Source organism: Procambarus clarkii, chromosome 4, assembly GCF_040958095.1.
Source record: "Procambarus clarkii isolate CNS0578487 chromosome 4, FALCON_Pclarkii_2.0, whole genome shotgun sequence".
NCBI classification, from domain to species: domain Eukaryota; kingdom Metazoa; phylum Arthropoda; class Malacostraca; order Decapoda; family Cambaridae; genus Procambarus; species Procambarus clarkii.
The window spans coordinates 34624480-34635360 of NC_091153.1; the positions used below are offsets into that span (position 1 = coordinate 34624480).

General features: G+C 37.5%; 1 pseudogene; it reads left to right on the forward strand.

Moving 5' to 3' along the window:
- Positions 1-763: 763 nt before the first annotated feature.
- LOC138369780 (beta-1,3-glucan-binding protein-like) overlaps positions 764-10881 on the forward strand; it is a 111177-nt pseudogene continuing 101059 nt past the window's right edge.

The window sequence follows — 10881 nt, forward strand, 5'->3', positions numbered from 1 at the left end:
AACACAGCTCCAGGGGCTTGTTCCCTCAGGGACCTACCTACTCTCTCAGCCAGGACGTGTTTATGTACACTCAGAGTTTTCTTTAACCTTAACAAACGTAAACTATCAATACTCGATGGTCAGTAAGCTAATATAATGGCCTAAATCCTACGGAATTAGATAGACCTTAAGGTCAACACTAAACCATCCTGCTTCTCAGTGCATTTTTCGTAAGATTTGAATTGAATCTTTACCTCTATTGAGTACTAAGATAATCTCGCAAGTTAGTTAAATTTGGCATAAATAACCCTTGAATTTGATTAGGCTAAACTAAGGCCAACAAATCATTATCGGCTTCCTCTCGGTGCATATACACTGATTTCTTTCGAGTCCTGGACTTTGTTCAGTTTGTCAGTAGTTAACTGTGCGGACGCCAGGGGCCCTAACAGCTGAATGGACAGAGTTACGGGTTCGTAGTCTTGAGGTTCCGTGTTCGATCCCCGGTGGAGGCGGAGACAAATGGACAAAATGATTCTTTCACCCAGATGCCCCTGTTACCTAGCAGTAAATAGGTACCTGGGAGTTAGTCAGCTGCTACGGGCTGCTTCCTGGGGTTGTGTTACAAAAAGGAGGCCTGGTCGAGGAAACACTACCCCCCAAAATCATCTCAAGATAAGATAACTCTTTTAACCCTTCCGCGATTGGTGGGCCTTAACCCCGGACGGGAGGAGCGCAGGAGTGGCGCGCACTGAAGCGGTCGCGCACCTGAGTATATAACGCCGGGATCACCACGAGAGTCCTCACTCCGGCACCTGTACCTCCACACAACGCCACCATTTCTCAAGTGAGTACGTTATTTGTTTATATATATATATATATATATATATATATATATATATATATATATATATATATATATATATATATATGTATATATATATATATATGTATATATATATACATATATATATATATATATATATATATATATATATATATATATATATATATATATATATATATATATATATATATATATATATATATATATTTATTTTTAGAGGTCGTCTTCAATCGTGAAAGTTCATGCTGACCTGTGCGCTAGCTGTTACAGCTACTCTGAGAGCTTCATGATCGGTCTGTGCAACATCCTATGTAAATACTAATCACTTCATCCTGTGTCAACCTTGTCGACAAGCGGACGTCTAGACACGCCCTCCACCTGGGGTCTGTGTGTGGCGACGTGACGGGTCTGGTGCCCGAAACCCTCGTATTTCCCTTTAGTTTCATAGTGTTAAATTTAATTGAATTAAAATTTCACTCGTGAGGAGAACCAAGTCAGTGTTTCTATATAGACAATATAGGCACGGGGAACGTTGATGAAATTTGTGTTGGGTATCTACCTGTTGCCCCCCACAACCGTGTAATTTGTTTATTATTATTTTGATCCGTATGGTAATTGTTAGTGTTGAATACGTTCAGTAGTGAGCGTGATTCTCTTGCATTTCCCATTAATTGGCGCATTTTTTCCTCCGTTTAATAAAGTAGTAACTAGCCAGAGATGTTTATTCAAATCCGGAAGACTTGTTCAAGTCATACCAGAGACCAAAGTGGCGGAGTCAACAGTTCACTGAAACAATATGTACCAATTGACAATTAAACATAATAAAAAGAACGAGTAATACGCTAAATCATTATTTTGCCCCATTGTGTATTTACAAGTGAAAACTAAACTAATGTACTCAACATGCAAGACATAATTAAAACAAATTATGAAGGGAATAGATACCTAGCAGATGTTTTCATGGCTTAGGTCAGTCGTATACGCCAGCGGCGGTCAGCACTTTCTGACACAGGAAGGCCAGGACATACCCACAAAGGACCTCACACAGCCTAAGTGTTACAGCAGGATAGTAATATGCTCTTTAAATCCCTCTATGAGTCTCACTGGATTCTCAGGGTCAGCTCCTATGGCTCCTTTCAAGGGAAATCTCACCCTATTACACGCTCACCTGGTCGGTGGATAGGAAATGTGAACTCAGACGTCCACAGAGTTAGAATTCGTATAAATATTTGTATATTCTTATACTGACGTCCAAAATGACAGATTTGTACGCTGGCCATAACCTTTTGAATACAGAATTGTAGATAGTCTATAATGAAAATGTATATGATGGACTGTGTATCATCCTTTATGTATCTCTGAATAAGCTGAACTGCGTGTCATCTTCCTGTATTTAACTTTAAGCTGAACTGTGTATCACCTTCATGTATTTCAGTATAAGCTGAACTGTGCATGAACTGTATGTATCTCGGTAAAAGCTGGACTGTGTATTATCTTCATACATTTCAATATAAGCTGGACTGTGTTTCACCTTCATGTATTTCGTTATAGTCCAGGTCAACTGTATACACGGGGCACTCAGTAAATTCGACTTCGCTCTCGACTCATAATCGAGGATCCCGAGCTCAGTTCCCGGGCGGAACATAAATGTTAGTGCTCACTTCCTTTCACCTAATGTTTCTTTTCACCTATCATATAAAGATACCCGTAACTAGTTGCCTAACTACGGGTATCTTTTGCCAACCTCAGTTAGTTGTGGGTGGCATGCAGCGTATGGTCGATAAATTGGGGAACGCGATACAAACCCAAGGTATATAAATATATATATATATATATATATATATATATATATATATATATATATATATATATATATATATATATATATATATATATATATATATATATATATACATATATATATATATATATATATATATATTGGTGTATACTGGCAGCAGGTTTTCTTTCAAACATGTTTCATTGAATATGACCGCATATTCTGTATTTATTATTTTCTGGTTTAGGGCTTCTATCCCTCTAACTATTTTCTTAGCATCAGGGCTTAATTGAAATAGGAGTTCTCCAAAACTCATTTTCGTACTTTTAAGGAGAAGAAAAGAAGTGATTTACTATAGAGTGTATTACACTTATTTGTATAATTTGCACGACGTTTCGAACCTCCATGGTTCATTCTCAAGTGAACAGATCTTACAATACTAGTTGATTTTATACCCGCATTAGGTCAGGTGATAATACAATGAAGGTAAAAACATGGGGGGATACATAAGGGAAACTATGAAGCTATGAAAGAAATAAAAGCTATAAAAGCTATAAAAAGAAGCTATAAAAGAAACTATGAAGTTCGCATAGCAGGGCAAGCAAAGACAAATCCTAAAGGGTTTTTTCAGTTATATCGTACTAAGACTAGGGAAAGGATAGGTCCATTAAAAACTGAGACAGGTCAAATAACAGATAGTGATGAAGAGATGAGTAGTATTTTTAATAAATATTTTGTATCTGTATTTACTAAAGAGGAACTTAACAATATGCCTTCAGCCGAACAAGTCTATGTGGGTGGGGACGAGGACAGGTTGACGAGTTTAACAGTTACCAGGGAGGATGTTCTTAAACAAATAGTAAAACTCAAACCAAACAAAGCCCCAGGGCCGGATGAAGTGTTTGCCAGGGTGCTTAAAGAATGCAAAGAGGAGCTTTGTGACCCACTGTCAACCATATTTAATAAATCAATAGAGTCAGGCAGAGTGCCAGAGTTTTGGAAAGTTGCTAATGTGATACCAGTTTTTAAGAAAGGAGATAGATCACTTGCGTCTAACTATCGACCAATTAGCCTAACGTCTATTGTGGGAAAGTTACTCGAATCCATAATAGCAAATAAAATTCGTCTTCATCTTGAAAAACATAAATTAATAATTGAGTCGCAACATGGTTTTATAAATGGCCGTTCATGTTTAACAAATTTGTTATCTTTTTATTCTAGCATTGTTGAGGCAGTTGATAGTGGTAAGGATTGCGATGTTGTATACCTTGACTTTAGCAAAGCTTTTGATACAGTGCCACATGAAAGACTGATTAAAAAGATAGAGTCTCATGGTATTGGGGGTGCTATATTAAGCTGGATTAGGGCATGGCTATACCAAAGGAAACAGAGAGTTAGTATAAATGGAATCAAGTCAGAGTGGAAATATGTTGTAAGTGGAGTGCCTCAAGGCTCTGTCCTGGGACCTCTGTTGTTTATAATATATATAAATGATTTAGATTCAGGTTTGAGTAGCAACATTTGCAAATTTGCCGATGATACGAAAATCGGTAGGGAAATTAATTCGGAGGAGGACTCACTATCACTTCAAGTTGATCTAGATAGGGTTTTGAAATGGTCAAAGGATTGGCAGATGCAGTTTAATGCTGATAAATGTAAAGTTCTGAGGTTAGGTAAGGATGATAGAGTTACAAGATACGAGCTAGATGGTGTTGTGATTGCGAAGTCGGATTGCGAAAGGGATCTGGGAGTTATGATTAGTAAGAATTTAAAACAAAAGGATCAATGCATAAATGTTCGTAATAAGGCAAATCGGACACTTGGATTTATTAATCGCAGCGTTAGTAACAAGACACCTGGTGTGGTTCTTCAGCTATATCTTGCTCTAGTTAGGCCCCATTTAGATTATGCAGTTCAGTTTTGGTCGCCATATTATAGAATGGATATAAATTCACTTGAACGTGTCCAGCGTAGGATGACTAAGTTAATTCCCCAAATTAGAAATCTTTCATATGAAGAAAGATTAACAAAGCTTAAGTTGCATTCACTGGAAAGGCGAAGAGTTAGGGGTGACATGATAGAGGTTTACAAGTGGATGAATGGACATAACCGGGGGGATATTAATAGGGTATTAAAAGTATCAACACAGGACAGAACACGAAACAATGGGTATAAATTGGATAAGTTTAGATTTAGGAAAGACTTGGGTAAATACTGGTTCAGTAACAGGGTTGTTGATTTGTGGAACCAATTGCCGCGTAACATTGTGGAGGTGGGGTCCCTCGATTGTTTCAAGCACGGGTTGGACAAGTATATGAGTGGGATTGGGTGGTTATAGAATAGGAGCTGCCTCGTATGGGCCAACAGGCCTTCTGCAGTTGCCTTTGTTCTTATGTTCTTATGATAAACATAGGGGCTGCAGAAGGCTTATTGGCCCATACGAGGCATCTCCTATCTAAACACAAAGATTAATCCAGTGTAATTGGCCTGTTATGTTGGACATTGTCTTCTGTGTTGGCATCGATATGTTCTTGTCTTGTCCTTACTCTCATGGTGGGTAGAGTAAATAGTTCCGTGATTTGGGTGTTCATGGTAGGTCGCTCTATTCTTATGTGAATTGCCTCAAGAATTTGTAATCTTCTTGAATCTTGGGTTTTGTCTATTATGCAAGTATTCTTGTTCAACATTTCTCTTGTTAGAGTAATGTCATGGGCTTGTCTCATGTGATTCCTAGGGGCACCAGATTGAAGATGGCATGTCAAACGCCTCGTCAGCTTGGTCGACGTCATACCTATGTACTTACATTGAAGGTTACATCCTTCGTGGGGGCAAGTGTACATGTATACAACGCTTGACTGCTGTAGAGGGTTCTCCGTCGGCTTCGGGCTGTTTTTGATAAGGAGTTCGGAAGTTCGGAGGCACATTCCTATGTTTGTTTCCTTAGTGTAGAAACGCCAAGGATATATAGTGTTTCTACACTAAGGAAACAAACATAGGAATGTGCCTCAATGCCAACAGTGACTGCCCAGACAGGTACAAGAGGAGTGTCGTTAACGCTTATGTCGACCGTGCTCTCAGCCACAGCTCAGGATGGAAGCAAGTCAATGAAGAACTCTGTAGGGTTAGGCAGGTCTAGTCAACAACGGCTTCTCCAATGGTTTCGTTGAAGACATCATAAGAAGGAAGGTGAAACGCCATGCAACCTCTGAAGAGACAACTAACACAACACCTGTACCCCCCCTATTAGACTATTTTAAAGGAACTTCTTTTCCACAGCTCATAAAACGGAGGAAAGGGTCCTGAAAGATATTGTTAATAGAAACGTTATCCCTACAAACAAAAATCAGAAGATACAATTGACGATCTACTATAGAACCAAGAAAACGGCCAACCTACTCATGAGAAACTCTCCAGACACAAAGCAGAACGCTTTAAAAGAAACCAATGTCGTCTATGCCTTTAAATGCCCACTTGGGGACTGTAAGCCTCAAAGAATTCAGTATATAAGCAAGACAACAACATCTCTTTCCAGGCGATTAACGATGCATAAGCAACAGGGCTCCATTAAGGAACATATAATCTCTTCCCACAACCAGACCATCACCAGAGAAGTCTTAACAAAAAACACGGAAATCATCGATAGATACAGCGATAGCAGGCGGCTAGATATCTGCGAGGCACTACACATTAAGAAGTCGACACCAGCACTCAACAGCCAATTAATGCACAACTATATTCTACCCACGTCAAGACTCCGCACCAATATAGAAGCATCAAGAAATATGGGCCAATAGGCCCTTTGCAGTAACTTCCATTCTTCCCTTTAACTTACAAAATATTATACCCATTGTTTCGTGTTCTGTCTTGCGTTGAAAGTTTGTTTTCACCTCATCCAAAACTGTTGTAACATATCACCTCACCCAAATGCAGGTATAAAATAGAAGATGTTTAAACTCTGTTCAGTTATAGTTGTGTGTGTGTAAACTTTGATAATGTAATAAGGGTCTTTGATAATGTAATAAGTTTTACGAAACGCGCTCAAGTGTCGCGTCAGACTAGAAATAAAAATGAATTTTGGAAAAGTGATTTTTCAGTTACCATCAACAGTGAAAACGTACATCAACAGTGAAAAAAATATAAGAAATATTGAGAAAATTCGTGTTAGAATTATTAATCTTACTTTTTCGGAAATTTTTAATAATATATATATATATATATATATATATATATATATATATATATATATATATATATATATATATATATATATGTCGTACCTAGTAGCCAGAACTCACTTATCAGCCTACTATTCAAGGCCCGATTTGCCTAGTAAGCCAAGTTTTCCTGAATTAATATATTTACTATAATTTTTTTCTTATGAAATGATAAAGCAACCCTTTTCTCTATGTATGAAGTCAATTTTATTTTATTGGAGTTAAAATTAACGTAGATATATGACCGAACCTAACCAACCCTACCTAACCTAACCTAACCTATATTTATAGGTAAGGTTAGGTTAGGTAGCCAAAAAAAGCTAGGTTAGGTTAGGTTAGGTAGGTTAGGTAGACGAAAAAACATTAATTCATGAAAACTTGGCTTATTAGGCAAATCGGGCCTTGAATAGTAGGCTGAGAAGTGCGTTCTGGCTATTAGGTACGACATATATATATATATATATATATATATATATATATATATATATGTCGTACCTAGTAGCCAGAACTCACTTCTCAGCCTACTATTCAAGGCCCGATTTGCCTAATAAGCCAAGTTTTCCTGAATTATTATATTTACTATAATTTTTTTCTCATGAAATGATAAAGCAACCCTTTTCTCTATGTATGAGGTCAATTTGTTTTATTGGAGTTAAAATTAACGTAGATATATGACCGAACCTAACCAACCCTACCTAACCTAACCTAACCTATATTTATAGGTAAGGTTAGGTTAGGTAGCCAAAAAAAGCTAGGTTAGGTTAGGTTAGGTAGGTTAGGTAGACGAAAAAACATTAATTCATGAAAACTTGGCTTATTAGGCAAATCGGGCCTTGAATAGTAGGCTGAGAAGTGCGTTCTGGCTATTAGGTACGACATATATATATATATATATATATATATATATATGTATATATATATGTATATATATATATGTATATATATATATATATATATATATATATATATATGTATATATATATATATATATATATATATTTATATATATATATATGTATATATATATATGTATATATATATATATATATACATATATATATACATATATATATATATATATATATATATATATATATATATATGTCGTATATATATATATATATATATGTATATATATATATATATATATATATATATATATATATATATATATATATATATATATATATATATATATATATATATATATGTTGATATATATATCAATGATATATATTCAATGATATATATATCATTGAATATGACCGCATATTCTGTATTTATTATTTTCTGGTTTAGGGCTTCTATCCCTCTAACTATTTTCTTAGCATCAGGGCTTAATTGAAATAGGAGTTCTCCAAAACTCATTTTCGTACTTTTAAGGTGAAGAAAAGAAGTGATTTACTATAGAGTGTATTACACTTGTTTATATAATTTGCACAACGTTTCGAACCTCCATGGTTCATTCTCAAGTGAACAGATCTTACAATACTAGCTGATTTTATACCCGCACTGGGTCAGGTGATAATACAATAAAGGTGAAAACATGGGGGGATACATAAGGGATAAATGTGAGGTGAAACATAGAGGTAACTGCAGAAGGCTTATTGGCCCATACGAGGCAGCTCCTATCTAAACACAAAGATTAATCCAGTGTAACTGGCCTATTCTGTTGGACATTGTCTTCTGTGTTGGCATCATTATGTTCTGGTCTTGTCCTTACTCTCATGGTGGATAGAGTAAATAGTTCCGTGATTTAGGTGTTCATGGTAGGTCGCTCTATTCTTATGTGAATTGCCTAAAGAATTTGCAATCTTCTTGCATCTTGGGTTTTGTCTATTATGCAGGTATTCTTGTTTAACATTTCTCTTGTAAGATTGATGTCATGGGCTTGTCTCATGTGATTCCTAGTACGAAAATGAGTTTTGGAGAACTCCTATTTCAATTAAGCCCTGATGCTAAGAAAATAGTTAGAGGGATAGAAGCCCTAAACCAGAAAATAATAAATACAGAATATGCGGTCATATTCAATGAAACATGTTTGAAAGAAAACCTGCTGCCAGTATACACCAATATATATATATATATATATATATATATATATATATATATGTATATATATATATATATATATATATATATATATATATATATATATATATATATATATATATATATATATATATTCGTCCAGGATCACCCCTAAACGTACACAGTACCGTGACCACCGCACCAATGATCGTCTATCATTGGTGCGGTGGTCACGGTACTGCGTACGTTTAGGGGTGATCCTGGACGGCATGGGTTCGAATCCTGGCCGGGTCAAATAGTTCTTAGTGATATATATATATATATATATATATATATATATATATATATATATATATATATATATATATATATATATATATATATATATATATATATATATATATATATTATGAAATGATATTCCTGTTCCTGACAAAACTAATTATTATATTTCCTTTATGAATCTCATTATATTCAAAGACAGTAGTATATCTTCTTTCTTTCTTCTTCAGAGGAGGATGAGGGCTCCGTGCTTCCTGCTGCTGGTCTGTGGGGCCCTGGCTGCCGGTAAGACCAGCTTACAAAGCTTTAACTGTTTGCCGGTCCCTCTGGCTGCACCTGCTCTCCCCCACCAAAATAGCTCACACAGTTTCGTGGACATTCTTACCCATTTCTACGCCCACTAACAGACAAAAATATTTTCACCCATGTCAGTCACTGTCCTCAACTCACTCACCATAGTCTAACCAATCCTCTACAGACGCTTATACATGTAATAACTTCTGATCTAATGATCAAATTAGACTGTTGTATGGAAAAATATTTCCCGTTTGTATTATTGGAATATCGAGATTGTTATGGAACAAAATTGGAACAGTAACAGTGGAATCTCCGTCCTCAGTATAGTCGGAAAGCTGTTTTCTCGAGTCCCATTGAAGAGGTTCCAAGTACTTGCAGAGAGAGTCTATCCAGAATCACAATGCGGATTCAGAGCTAACAGGTCCACCATCGACATGGTCTCTTCCCTCACACAACTGCAGGAGAAATGCAGGGAACCGAAGCAGCCATTCTTTGTAGCCTTCATAGATCTGATGAAGGCCTTCGACCACGTCAGCCGGGATGGCCTGTTCAAAATCCTCCCCAAGATCGGATGCCCACCCAGGCTCCTCAGCATCATCAGATCTTTCCATGAGAACATGAAGGGTACCGTGGTCTTTGATGGCCTAACATCAGACGCCTTTGACATCCGAACAGGAATAAAGCAAGGCTGCGTCCTGGCTCCAACCCTATTCGGGATTTGCTTCGCAGTTATGCTGCGGCACGCCTTCGGATCTGCCACGGAAGGCATTCACCTCCGGACCAGGTCGGATGGAAAGTTCTTTAACCTCGCCAGGCTGAGAGCCAAGACGAAGGTTCGGCTGAGGTGTCTGTGCGACTTCTTTTTTGCCGACGACGCAGCAGTCACTGCCCACTCAGCCGAAGACCCATAACCCGCTTCAGGGAGGCCTGTAAGGCTTTCGGACTCACCATCAGCCTGAAGAAAACACAAGTCATGGGACAAGGAGTGGACTCCCCACCTAACATCGGCATCTCCAATTCCAAACTGGAAGTCGTTCATGACTTCGTGTACCTGGGCTCCACAATCTCTGACTCCCTCTCTCTTGATACGGAGCTAAACAAACGCACCAGTAAGGCATCTACTACCATGTCCAGACTGACAAAGATAGTGTGGGCCAACAATAGGCTGACTGAGTATACAAAGATTCAGGTGTACAGAGCCTGTGTCCTTAGCATTCTCCTTTATGTCAGTGAGTCTTGGACACTGCGCCCATCAGGAAAGATAGCTGAATGCCTACTACTTGCGCTGCCTTCGATATATCTTGGACATCACCTGGCAGGACAAAGTGAAAAACAACAAAGTTCTGGTGAAAGCTAGAATCACCAGAAAGTACTCAATGCTGAAACAGAGACGAATGCGCTGGCTCAGGCACGTGGTGCGAATGGGCGACGGCAGGATCCCCAAGGATCTCCTG